A 13328-nucleotide genomic window follows, 5' to 3' on the forward strand; every position below is an offset into this window, starting at 1 on the left:
AATAATGCACAAATAGATCAGAAGACTTATTCAACATCCTTCCAGTTGGTCCATGATGGGAAGGGACCAAACAGGGAATGACTTTCTCCTGCTTGTGGTAACACCGTCATAGCGAAGAATTGTAGCCACCACTAGAGGCAGATTACTGCTTACAGAATTATACTCCCATGAATTCAGTGTCCGTTGTATCTATATGATTTTTCAAGTCTCACATACAGAGCAGAACTGAAATGCTGGTATGTTAAGCTGGTCTCACATCTGCGTTGGAACCTCCAATCAAAGGCACACAGGGTGCCTGAGCAGAAACCAAACTGACCCTGTTATAGTCAATGGGGATCATTCGGCACTGTTCGGTTCCATCATAAGGCAGAGGTGTTTGACCGTGAGGACTCCCCTTTCCTGCTCCTGGATGGCTCAGGAAATCAGAACCCACAGCATAAATGTGAGACCACCTTTAGTCCATTTCTTGTAATGTGCTTCTTGTTGGAGGTTTAGGTACGTATTTCTCAGACACAGCATGATTTGTGCTTATTATAGTGAAAGAGTGCCCCTAGTGTTATGCATCTCACATATAGGCTGAGGGGGGAGAATGGAATGTGATCCCACTGCCTCTTTCTCCCCTCTCACAGCATACATTTTGTTCACGGACATATATCTTCAATAGCTGTCACTTGAATGTTCTCCCGACTCCCCGATACACATGAACGTTTGGTTTGGCCGAGCGTTCATCTGCTTACCATGGGGACAATGGAGAAAGTCACTACCAGACATCTCTAGAGGTGGCTTACTTGCAGGAGGAATAAAGAGATCGGCTATCAGAATTCAACCCATTCAAACTCTAGGCAGACAATGAACTAGCAGGGAATGCTGGGAGATTTCACTTCTGAAGCTTGGAGAGTTGAAAAAGCAGCTCTGGACTGTAATACAGTCTATAACTCAGGATTAGTATAAAGCAGTACGGTACACTGATTGAAATGAGTGTACTGAAAAAACAAAGTCGTTACCTTGGTAACCTACCAGATTACAGATGTGTCCTTCTTTACCTTTCTTTTTGGCTTTATATAGTCAGCTGCATGTATTAAGAAAACCAGCTTTTCAAAATGTGATTTGGTGATACTCTGTCACAAGATCTGTCTCCTATGTGTCTATTGTGGCCACCTAGTGGTTGTGATGGGATTTGCAGTCTGTCAGTATTATATTGAACTCTTTCCATGAGAATTTGTTGCTTTAAGCAAATTAGAAATAATGTGTGTGCACACCGGTAAATCTTTATGGTCCTCTTAGACGGGACGAGCTATCGGGCACGATATTGTTTTCTGCATGCAGAAACTAAATGACTAAACAACTCTTATTCAGTCGCTGCATGCATTTACACGGGACGATTATTGTTCAGATTCCCACACTCCTACGGAAATCTGAATGGTTTTGAACAACAATCGTCCCGTTGGAAAGGAGCATTAGTTTTGCCATCAGGGAAATGGAACAGTATCTCTACAGCGCCAACTATTGGAAGGCAGGATTTCTGCAAGTAAACTTCAAACTTTTTAACACACTTTCATAACAATGACTGGGAATTGTGAGCCAAAGCCAGAGTTTTCTCCAGAAAGAAAAGTTAACCACGCACAGACAGCTGTTTTAGGGTTTTTGCTCCGCATCAGTGTCCAGTAGGTTTCTGGCTTGGCTAGTGAGAGGCCTATAGATGTGGATCAGGAAGGGTATTGTTTCTCCTTAGGGAGAGCACTTGGAAGGTGCGTGAGGAGACTTATAAGTCCATCCATGCTCCTCTGGGAAATATGCAAATACAAAGATGAAAGAATACATCTACAGTGCCATCTGTTGGAAAGCAGCATCTCTGCAAGTCATTGTCAGATTTTTTAACAAGCCTTGTAACTATGACTGAGAATTGTGAGACAAAGTCAGAGCTTTCCAATAGGTGGGGCTGTAGAGGTATTATTCTCTTTTGCAATTTGCATATTTCCCAGAGGAGCATTGAGGGCCTTATAAGTCTCCTCACACCTTCTCGGTGCTCTCCTCAAAGAAAAATTATACCCTTTCTGGCCTATGTCTTTAGTCATGCATGGCACAGAGGTGCAGGTTGAGTATGAAACAGATCTCTCTCTTCCCCCCGCTCCCCCCTGCTCACCGCCGCAACTCACCTGTCACCCGCTCCGCCCTCCGAATCTTTACAGATGAGCGGGAGGATACTCGGCTAAGGCACTACTCGCTCGAGTAGTTAGCCTTAACGAGTATACTCTCTCATCCCTAATCCTAAACAATCTATAAAGATGATATTGCCGTAATCACACTGACCCGTAGAATAAAGTTAACTTGTCAAATGCTACTATTGCATTATTATTCTTCATTTTACCCTACTTAAAATATTTTAAAGTTTTTTTCGATGTATTATATGGTGCATTAAGTGATACCATTAGGGACCTTTCACACAAGACAGAATATTCAGCCCCAAAATCTGCACTATGACGCTGTGGATTTTGGTGCGAAATTGAAAACAACAGAATCCTGCCAGCAATTCCGTATCAAAATCCACAGTTACAAGTGCAGAATCTGATGCGGAATTAGGGAACAGCATATTCCGTAACACTGTTGTGGAACAATCTGTCCTGTGTTGAAGCTCCCTAAAAGAGCCAACTCGTCCTGCAAAAGTCCTCATACAACTCTGTCAACGGAAAAATAAAAAAGTTATACCTCTTGAAAAGTACGGATGAAAATAACTAAAATGAAAACATGAAAATTTGCCATTCATTTCAATGGGGCTGATGGAATTACCTTGGAAGTATCCCAGCAGTCCAATTTAGCACTTCATTCAGTCTCCTCCTTACTGCCAGGGTGCAGTAAGCCCACAGTGAGGAGAACGGTGGGGCACGGGACTCCTATACTTGAGACCCGTGGGGGATCTCAGCAGTGAGACCCCCACCCATTAGCAAGTTATCCCCCCTATCCTGTGGATAGGGAATAACTTGGAATTCTGGTACAACCCCTTTCAAGGAGTTTTTGGGAATCTTAGTATTAATCATCAATAGTTTCACCACTTGAGATCCTAGCCAATCAGCTGATCCCTGGGCCCACAGCTAGTGTAGACAGTACTGGAAGCAAATAGCGCTGTCAACATTGCAGCTGACGGATTTGATACTACAGGCACAGCTCCCATTGAATTCAATGGCAGATGTTCCTGCAATACCAACCTGGACCACTGCAATATAGACAGCACTACTGAGAATAGGTCATCAATACTAAAACTCCTTGACAACTCCATTGAAAGTCAGTCGTGAGACAACCTCTCTTATCACCTAGGCATGGTAATCATGGTAAATAGCACATGTATGAGAGTGGCCTAAGAATACCATACTTCATCCAGTATATCCAACCCTGAAGGCTATAAAGGCTTTGTAGATGGAAATATAATGGAGTACAGTTCAAGAATCTTATCTCCACTAATTATTTTAGGCGTATTTACCCAGAGAATAGAACCCATTGGTTCGCTCACATTTCCATATTTTGAATGCGCAGTTCAATTGTGCAAAAAATAAAAAAGCGTTCTCTATTTTTTTGCATATTGGCGCACCAAAGGTCCACATAGATTTCACAAATGTGCCCAATTCACAAGGAGACGCAGGAAAAAGAAACTAATTAGCCATTTCGATCAGTGCGTCTTTGTTTGCCGCGCGCAAATGAACCTACCTTGCAATCGCAAAAAGTACAGTAAAATACACCAATGCACAAAAAAAGCATTGTTCGTCCCGCAGAAATGCTCTGCTTATGCAAAACGCAACTAGGCTCATGTGAAGGGGGCCTTAGAGATGCCAGCTTGGTTGTAGTAGCCTCTGGATCTGGTGCTCAGGTGCAGCTCAGAAGCCCCCCGGCACATAAGGAGACATCAGTATTATAGATGGCACTTGGTAGATAGAGGGTCTTACAGCAGACTTTGCATCGAGGCCCAGAAGCTCCACATTAAGCCTCTGGTCCTATATATAATCTCTTGTTATTCTCAGCACAGGTCTGACAAGTTTGGATAGGTTGACAGCTCTATTTAGAGAACTCGGCTTCCCTTGGCTAAAAGTTGTTAAATAAGTAATAATGCACTTTATAGGTTGAAAAGGCACGTCCCCCGGTCCTGATTCAATTACACAGCGAGGGGCATGCCGCAGGTGGTGGTAGAATGCAAAGGAGGCTATGCTGAGGCTGATTAATCATTCATTACTCCCAAGTCCTTTCAGATAGACATGTCTCGTCCTGCATGGGTGATTACAGGTCAGTCATTCTCATTCATGCTTATGGAAATCATTTCCTCTAAATAAAATAGCTAAAGGGGAATTCATTCACATCATGTAAGAGTAAAGCAGACACCAGATTAGCTGCCGGAAAATTCCAGACAGAAGGCATTATATTTGTGCTAATCTGGCAGTTCTAAGTGCATCTCGGTCAACTTTAAAGATTAGGTCCCATGCACGGCATTGGCCCATTGGGTTCATATTATAGAGCTATAGGCAGGGCTGTAGCTAAAGGCTCATGGGCCCGGGTGCAAAAGTTTATCTTGGGGCCCCCTAACTTCTCTTAACCTCTTAACGCAGAGTCGTAACTTGAAGCTCCTGGGCACCAATGCAAAACCTGTAATGGGGCCCCCAACTATAATGCTTTATTCATAGTACTGGGCTGTATGGAAAAGGGAGGCGTTATGGGCCCCCTAAGGGCCCGGGTGCAATCGCAGACCCTATAGTTATGCCAGTGACTAGAGACATTCTATGTGCCGCTGTATGCTGCCTCCATATGATGCTGTATTACTGCTTACAATAAGAAATAGGCAAACTCACTCATTTCAGTCTGAATGCGCACCGTTCAACACGTCTGGGGTGATCTGTTCGTAGGCCTGGAGTCGGTCACATCACCGTCATGCGTAAAGGGTTGTATCTGTACAAGATAACATTTTTTTACTTACAGCTGGGCATGAAATAAAATAAGAAATCACAGTATATTCGCTTGTTTTCGGCCCTCTGGGACCCAACTGAGTGGCTTCCATGGCCCTGTGTTCACCTCTGGAGTGGACAGCCGCCGGAAGTCGGGTAACCACTGTGGCGAATCAGAGGCCACGGCATCACTGTCAGATCACCTGGCATCAGTGCTTACATCCTGGGTGCCATGATGCCAGGAGTTTGGGATAGTGAAACTGTGGCCGCTAATTGCCTGCAGTGGTCACCTGACTTCCGGCAGCCGTCTACTTGGGGTACAGGGCCAGGACCGTGGGAGCCACTTAGATGGGTCCCAGAGGCTGACACAGGTACGCTGTCTTATTTTATTTTATGCCTGGCCGTTAAAAAATGTTCATTTGTAATGATACAACCCCTTTAACCTGCATGGCATGTGTTCCATTGAATGACTGGGCTGTGTGACATGTTGATCCCAACCCTGCCAGCAGTATTACATTAATCTGTTTCTCCTTTGTCAGTGGCATTGCATATGTGGACCTGCAAAACACACCTGTAAAGAGACTTTTGACTCATCCTGTAAAATCAGGAGGTTTATAATTGAATACCAAGCTAGGCAACAGTAGCTACTTACCTTCAACTTCACCTCCAAGAGTTGTTGCATAACCAGTGTGACTCCTTACTAAAGTAGTATTGGTGTTGCAATGGAAAGTGACAATTAGGGATGAGTGAACTTTTGAAAAGTTTGGTTTGCCCAGTTTGCCGAATTTTTGCAATAGTTATTAGCTTGAACCAAACTGGAAGTTCACCAAAACCCCCAAAAGCCGTGTATAACACTATCTAAGAGCTATAAAAGCCTACTATAACAGTCTGAGAGTGTTATACATTGCCTTAGTAGCTCTTAGACAGTGTTATACACCAGTGTTCAGGAAACTGAACCAGTAAACCCCTGTTTCAGGTAGAACTTTGCTAAGCTCAGTTCAGGTTTGTGCTGAACTTAACTTTTTGCAAAGTTTGACCCGAAATGAGGTTCTGCTGGTTCAGTTTGATCAACACCAGTGACAATGCTTTAGCAATGCGCCATCACAGGATTGAAAATGCTTCTGTGACCCTTCTAATTACAGTTCATTGAACAATGTAAAACTGTTACTTGCCATTTTACATAAAACAGCGCAGGCAAGGTAGATGTTTAGCATTAATGGAAATCTTGTGATTTCCAGACTACACTAAATTCTTGTGGTAGATTATGCTTTGTGGATTATCAGACGATAAATAGATAGATAGATAGATAGATAGATAGATAGATAGATAGATAAGAGAGATAGATAAGAGCGAGATAGATAGATAAGAGAGAGATAGATAGATAGATAGATAGATAGATAGATAGATAGATAGATAGATAGATAGATAAGAGAGGGATAGATAAGAGATAGATGAGATAGGTAGATATGAGATAGATAGATATGAGATAGATATGAGATAGGTAGATAGATAGGTAGGTAGATAGATGGGTAGATATGAGATAGATGGGTAGATATGAGATAGATAGGTAGATATGAGATAGGTAGATATGAGATAGATAGATATGAGATAGATATGAGATAGGTAGATAGATAGGTAGGTAGATAGATGGGTAGATATGAGATAGATGGGTAGATATGAGATAGATAGGTAGATATGAGATAGGTAGATATGAGATAGAGAGATATGAGATAGGTAGATATGAGATAGGTAGATAGATAGGTAGGTAGATAGATGGGTAGATATGAGATAGATGGGTAGATATGAGATAGATAGGTAGATATGAGATAGGTAGATATGAGATAGATAGATAGATAGATAGATAGATAGATAGATAGATAGATAGATAGATGGATAGATAGATAGATAGATGGGTAGATATGAGATAGATGGGTAGATATGAGATAGATAGATAGATAGATAGATAGATAGATATGAGCTAGATAGATAGATAGATAGATATGAGATAGATAGATAGATAGATAGCTAGATAGATAGATATGAGATAGATAGATAGATAGATAGATAGATAGATAGATAAGAGAGATAGATAAGAGAGAGATAGATAGATAAGAGATAGATAGATAGATAGATAGATAGATAGATAGATAGATAGATAGATAGATAGATAAGAGAGGGATAGATAAGAGATAGATGAGATAGGTAGATATGAGATAGATAGATATGAGATAGATATGAGATAGGTAGATAGATAGGTAGGTAGATAGATGGGTAGATATGAGATAGATGGGTAGATATGAGATAGATAGGTAGATATGAGATAGGTAGATATGAGATAGATAGATATGAGATAGATATGAGATAGGTAGATAGATAGGTAGGTAGATAGATGGGTAGATATGAGATAGATGGGTAGATATGAGATAGATAGGTAGATATGAGATAGGTAGATATGAGATAGAGAGATATGAGATAGGTAGATATGAGATAGGTAGATAGATAGGTAGGTAGATAGATGGGTAGATATGAGATAGATGGGTAGATATGAGATAGATAGGTAGATATGAGATAGGTAGATATGAGATAGATAGATAGATAGATAGATAGATAGATAGATAGATGGATAGATAGATAGATGGGTAGATATGAGATAGATGGGTAGATATGAGATAGATAGATAGATAGATAGATAGATAGATAGATAGATAGATAGATAGATAGATAGATATGAGCTAGATAGATAGATAGATAGATAGATAGATAGATATGAGATAGATAGATAGATAGATAGATAGATAGATAGATAGATAGATAGATAGATAGATAGATAGATGGATATGACATAGATATGGCACCAGGTAATGGCAACAGCACCTAAATTCACCTCAATGAGAGGGGAGGTATATTCTGGGCAACAGGTACAGGCTCAAAAAAATAGGTCTGGATCCAAGACCCATATAATCTAACAAAGTCCTTGTAGTGTTAGAGCCGCATCCAAGGTTCCAAATAGCACAGTACTCACATGATTAAGTGCCAATCTTTATTGCAAAGTGCGCAAGCAGAGGACGTTTCGACTAGGAAGCAGTCTTTTTCCAGTCCATACCAACAATGAAACAACACAGGATATAAATACAAAACAGATAAAATCTTCACCAATCACCCACCGACATTAATTAAAATCAATTAAAAACTCACCCAATCGGACAAGCTCAACCCTAAAAGACCTTTTCATCCAAGATGCAGGTGTGCAAGATTATGTGCCCAATGCTACAAGAAGCAGGACATTACCCCATCGCCACATTGCTAAGTTTTGGCGTTCATTAGTTCACATTGTGCATGCGCGAGAATTCACTGAAGGGCCGCGGTAGCAAGGCTATGCCCTCCACCAATATGGCTGCCGATACTGCAGAACAACTAATGCGGATGCATGAAAAGTTCACCCAGTATTTAGGGTCTATCCCTAATGCAATAAGTGCCGATGTTAAAGGGCAAGTATCACGCATATGTAAGATGCGATGCATATAACCATAATGCTAGACATTCACTAGATATGTCAGAGACGATAATCAACACAATAACATTAGCGCAATGACCTTATTGTAAAGCGGTTTACAATAAGGTAGAAAAATCTGCACTGTGAAGGCAGTGACATGGATTCCCATTCAAATAAATTGGATGTAGATTTGGCATGAAATCCGTGACAAAATCCGCACCAAAGTCTGCATGTGAACATTCCCTTTGTGTCTTATTAAGTTATTTATATTGTGTTTGTTCATGTTTCAGTTCATCAATATTAATCATAGAATGGTAGAGTTGGAAGGAACCTCCAGGGTCTTCTGGTCCAACCCCCTGCTCAGTGCAGGATTCGCTAAATCATCCCAGACAGATGTCTGTCCAGCCTCTGTTTGAAGACTTCCATTGAAGGAGAACTCACCACCTCCCGTGGCAACCTGTTCCACTCATTGATCACCCTCACTGCAGAATAGCCCTATCCAGGTCATTCTGCAGCATCTCGATAGGGTTAAAGGGTTTTTCCAGGCTCAGGATAGGTCAACAATAGTTGATCAGCTATTCAGGTGCCTGCTGTCACTGGCAAAACACAGTGTACAGAATGGAAGCCGATAGCTCCAACCACTGTGTAGTGGCCGGCGCTGGTAAATGCAGGCACAGCTCTCATTGATTTTAATGGGAGCTGTGACTGCAGTTAACAGCAGCGGGCACTACACAAAGGTTAGAGTGATCAGCTTCCACTCTGTACACTGTGTTTTGCTGGTGACAGCGGGTGCCTGAACACCAAACTCCAGACAATCATCGATACAAAAAGATAATCAATAAAAGGATAGCCCATCAATAATAAGGAAAGGTCATCAATAGAAATAGCCTGGAAAACCCCCTTAAGTTCACGACTCTGACTCGATCATTCCAAAGTCCAAATCTTCTTTGGGTCACTGTCTTGTTGCATCTCTTCAGCTTAAAGGTGTTTTCTGGCTTATTTTAGTTTTGGGCTTCCTGTGGGATCCCTGATGACGTCTTTGCCAGCCTTCTATTGGCTGCAGCAGTTAAGCCTGTTGTATGAAGCAGTGCAGTAGTTTTGGAGAAACTTGCATTTTATCAGTAGCAGCACATACATAGGACTACTCAACAGTAGTCCTGGAAATACAGGAGCTACAGGCCAGCCACACCCACTCCTCCCTCTAGCCACTGATTAACTGCTTTCTGCCTATTACTATACATAGCTGGATGGTGGAGTGGGTGTGGCCAGCTTGCAGCTCATGAATATGCAGGACTAGTTATGTGTCTGACTGCTGGTAATAGTTAAATGCAAGTTTCTCTAAACTACTACTGCACAGATCCACACTATAATCAGTGTGACAGGCTGTAGCAGTTCAGGCACGGGGTTGGAGCCTCAGGTGTAATAGCCGCAAGTCTGGAGAGTAATCAGGGACGAGCCAGGAGTCAGCAATGGGAGTTCTCAGTTTGCAGTACAGAGGGATGAGGTGGGTAGCGTAGTCAGATGGAAAGCCAGAAGTCGGTATCAGGAGTTCTTGTCACAATAGCAGAGGAGCACTACAGGCACTACATCATGCTCCTCTCAGTGAGGGCTGCAAAAAGATGGCGACAGATTCCATTTAAGAGTTTAAGAACATGGACTGCTTACATGTAGAGATTTAGGTATGTCTAAAGGGTTCACTTACTTTTTCTTGCAACTATAGATAGATGGTCTCCGTAGGGTAAGAAAGAAAAACACCACATTGTACTTCTTATTAATGAATGTGCAGTAACAAAAGTCTGCTGCAACAAATTCCATCTTCCAAACCGCGCTCTTTCCTTACGGCAGCCAGAGAACTTGTAAACTCCAGAGAATGATCCCAGACACGAACTGACAGGGAGTATGTAAATGTTTCATCATGTAAACCTCCGCTACAGCTGGTTTACATAGCCATCGTTTCTGTTTTGTTACATGTACTCTCCATGATACTGATCTGTGTGAGCTTGTACAGAGCAGTGTTTTATTTCGGGCCACTTCCATCAGATGTATTGATCTCCCTATAAGAACCCACTGTGGGATAATCACTGCTACACTGTATGAGAATATCAGATGGATGGTTTTGCACTACAGAGAAGACTCAGGTTTATTCTTTGACACAATGGCAGTACTAGATTTCAACTAATTACTGCTATACCACAAAAATGTATGGGATATGTAATTCAGCTTATGAATATAGTGTAATGTAAAACACTTCATGGGGGACTCTCATACCGTGTTTCCCCCCAAATAAGACACTGTCTTATATTATTTTTTGTCCCAAAAAGGGCACAGTGTCGTATTTTCACCTGCACGGGAGCTAGTATCGTTATCTCTCAGCGGGGAGGCTGCAGGCAATTTTTCTCCTCTAACTCCCCCGCCCCTCTCTATTGACTTAACATAGCGGCTGTTCAGTACTGAATGGCTGCTATTTACACTGAGCAATCAGTGACCAGCTCTTCGCTTATCGTTCAGTGTAAATGTCGTCCATTCAGTATTGAACGGCCACTGTGTTAAGTCAATAGAGAGGGGCGGGGGAGCGAGAGGAGAGAAATCTCCTGCAGCCTCCCTGCCCCCCTGCTGACCGCTCTGTGAGTGAGTCAGCACTAGTAGCTCCCACGCAGGAGCAGGGGAGCGCGGAGACACAGGGACGAGTGTTGGGCATCAATTGCCTGATATTCGTCCTGTGTAAGTGGACACTAAGACCCTGCTCCCCTCCCGCTCTAGTCTGCACTTGCATTCTCCCTCCCGAGCGTTGCTACAGGCTGCATGGATGGCATCAAGGTTGAGGCATCCCTGTACAACCTGTTTAAGAATTATTTCCAGCTGCTTCCTTACTCCCCCATTATACTACAATAAATCCACAATGACCCCAAACATCTGGGGAAGGTCTTAAAGAATCAAACAGAAGAATATGGAGCTTTAGAGCCCTTTAGAGCTCTCATAGCACCATCATCAAGGCCAGGGGCGTAACTATAGGGAATGCAGGGGGTGCGGTTGCACTCGGGCCCAGGAGCCTTAGGGGGCCCATAAGGCCTCTCTTCTCCATATAGGGAGCCCAGTACTATGAATAAAGCATTGTAGTGGGGGGCCTGTTACAGGTTTTGCATTGGGGCCCAGGAGCTTCAAGTTACGCCTCTGATCAAGGCTAACTAGGTTTTACTGAAAATAATGTAGAAATATGCAAAAAACAACACTCAGGGGGTATCTTGCCATTTGAGATTATTTTAGCTGAGTAGCCTATAATTTTGCTGCACTTCTCTATATGTTTTTGCCTTTCCAATCAACTTTTTAATCAAAGTACATCCTTCATCATAACTATGACCAACAGGTGCAGCACTTGCCATCCTACTACCTAAACCCCTTAGAGAGCAGCCTATTTTGTGCCTTAAGGACCAAGTGATTTTTATCATCACATTGAAAGAGACACAATTCATTGACATAGTCGTAAGAGTGCTTGTTTTAGTGGGGTGAGTTGTATTTTATAATGGCACCACTCTGGGGTCCATATAATATCTATCTATCTATCTATCTATCTATCTATCTATCTATCTATCTATCTCATATCTATCTATCTATCTATCTATCTATCCCATATCTATCTATCTCCTATCTATCTATCTATCTATCTATCTATCTATCTATCTATCTATCTATCTATCTATCTATCTATCTATCTATCTATCTATCTATCTCATATCTATCTCTATCTATCTGTCTGTCTGTCTGTCTGTCTGTGTGTATGTATGTATGTATGTATGTATGTATATATATAGTATATATCTTCATGGTTATCGTCATTCCATTATGAAACAAGAACGTGACTACATCTATACTTGGATCTCCAATAAATTAGCAGTGAGAATTTCCAACCTTTGCAGTTAATGTGATGGGAAATCGGAACTTGAATTCCTGCCAAGAGACGTTCCCTTGTTCTGTCACAGCAATTACTGAACTGCCAAAGCAAATACTGGATGCAGACACATAGTGGACCTTGATTTGGGGTTTTATTTGAAGGACCATAATAAAACCTTGAATGGCATCCAAAAGCCAGAATTCATGTGTGAAAGGATTACCCTGAAAATCTAAAATAGCCTGCAGGAGGGAGAGCTGACTGCAGAAGCAGCATTGCTAATTATATGTTGTGGATCAATAAGGAGAGAGCAGTTTGGATCAGTCCTGACGTTAATTCTCTACTATAGAGGAATGTATATTATGTTATACAGTATTTTGCTATTTAGAAAAGCTTTTTTAATGTTGAATACAAGTTCTTTACAGACTTCCCTTCAGCTCCCGCAACCATCAGTTGGCTGATGAGCCGCCACTCCTGACATTATTCCACAGCTAGGATGAAGTACACTCCAGCGCTGGTCCCAATAGAAGTTGCCATAATTGACTTTTTGGTTAAGTAATCTTTAAAAGGGTTTTCCGTGGAAAATACAATTGATGACCTATCCTCAGTATAGGTCATCAATAGTTGATCGGCTGGGGTCCGTCGCTCAGGACCCCGACCGATCATTAAAATCAATGTGAACTATGCCTGCAGTTACAAACGCCGGCCACTACACAGAGGTTGGCCCCCAAATATAATGCTTTAGTTACGCCCCTGGTAGGGCCCACCAAAGGAACTGATTCTAAGGCCCGCTGTCCAGAATATATTTTCGTCACTTTGAATTGCATCGTAAGGGCTTTTACCCACTAGCGTTTTTTTTTTCTTGCGCTGCGAGAGGGAGTGAAAACAAAATGCTTTCAATGGGGCCAGCAGCGCTAGCTCCATTGAAAGCATAGGGAGTATATCATGGACTTCTGCCACAGCTGTGGCAGAAGTCCAGGATGCTATCCCATTTTTTTAATGGGCTCGGCGCTGCTGCTGGCCCCAT

The 13328-nt window shown here is 42.1% G+C and overlaps 1 protein-coding gene across 1 annotated transcript in view; it reads left to right on the plus strand.

The window, feature by feature from the left end:
- The window catches only part of STK39 (serine/threonine kinase 39), a 410115-nt gene that overhangs the window by 60982 nt on the left and 335805 nt on the right, over window positions 1-13328 (plus strand). The window lies entirely within an intron of this gene.

Source organism: Eleutherodactylus coqui, chromosome 8 (genome assembly GCF_035609145.1).
Source record: "Eleutherodactylus coqui strain aEleCoq1 chromosome 8, aEleCoq1.hap1, whole genome shotgun sequence".
NCBI lineage: Eukaryota > Metazoa > Chordata > Amphibia > Anura > Eleutherodactylidae > Eleutherodactylus > Eleutherodactylus coqui.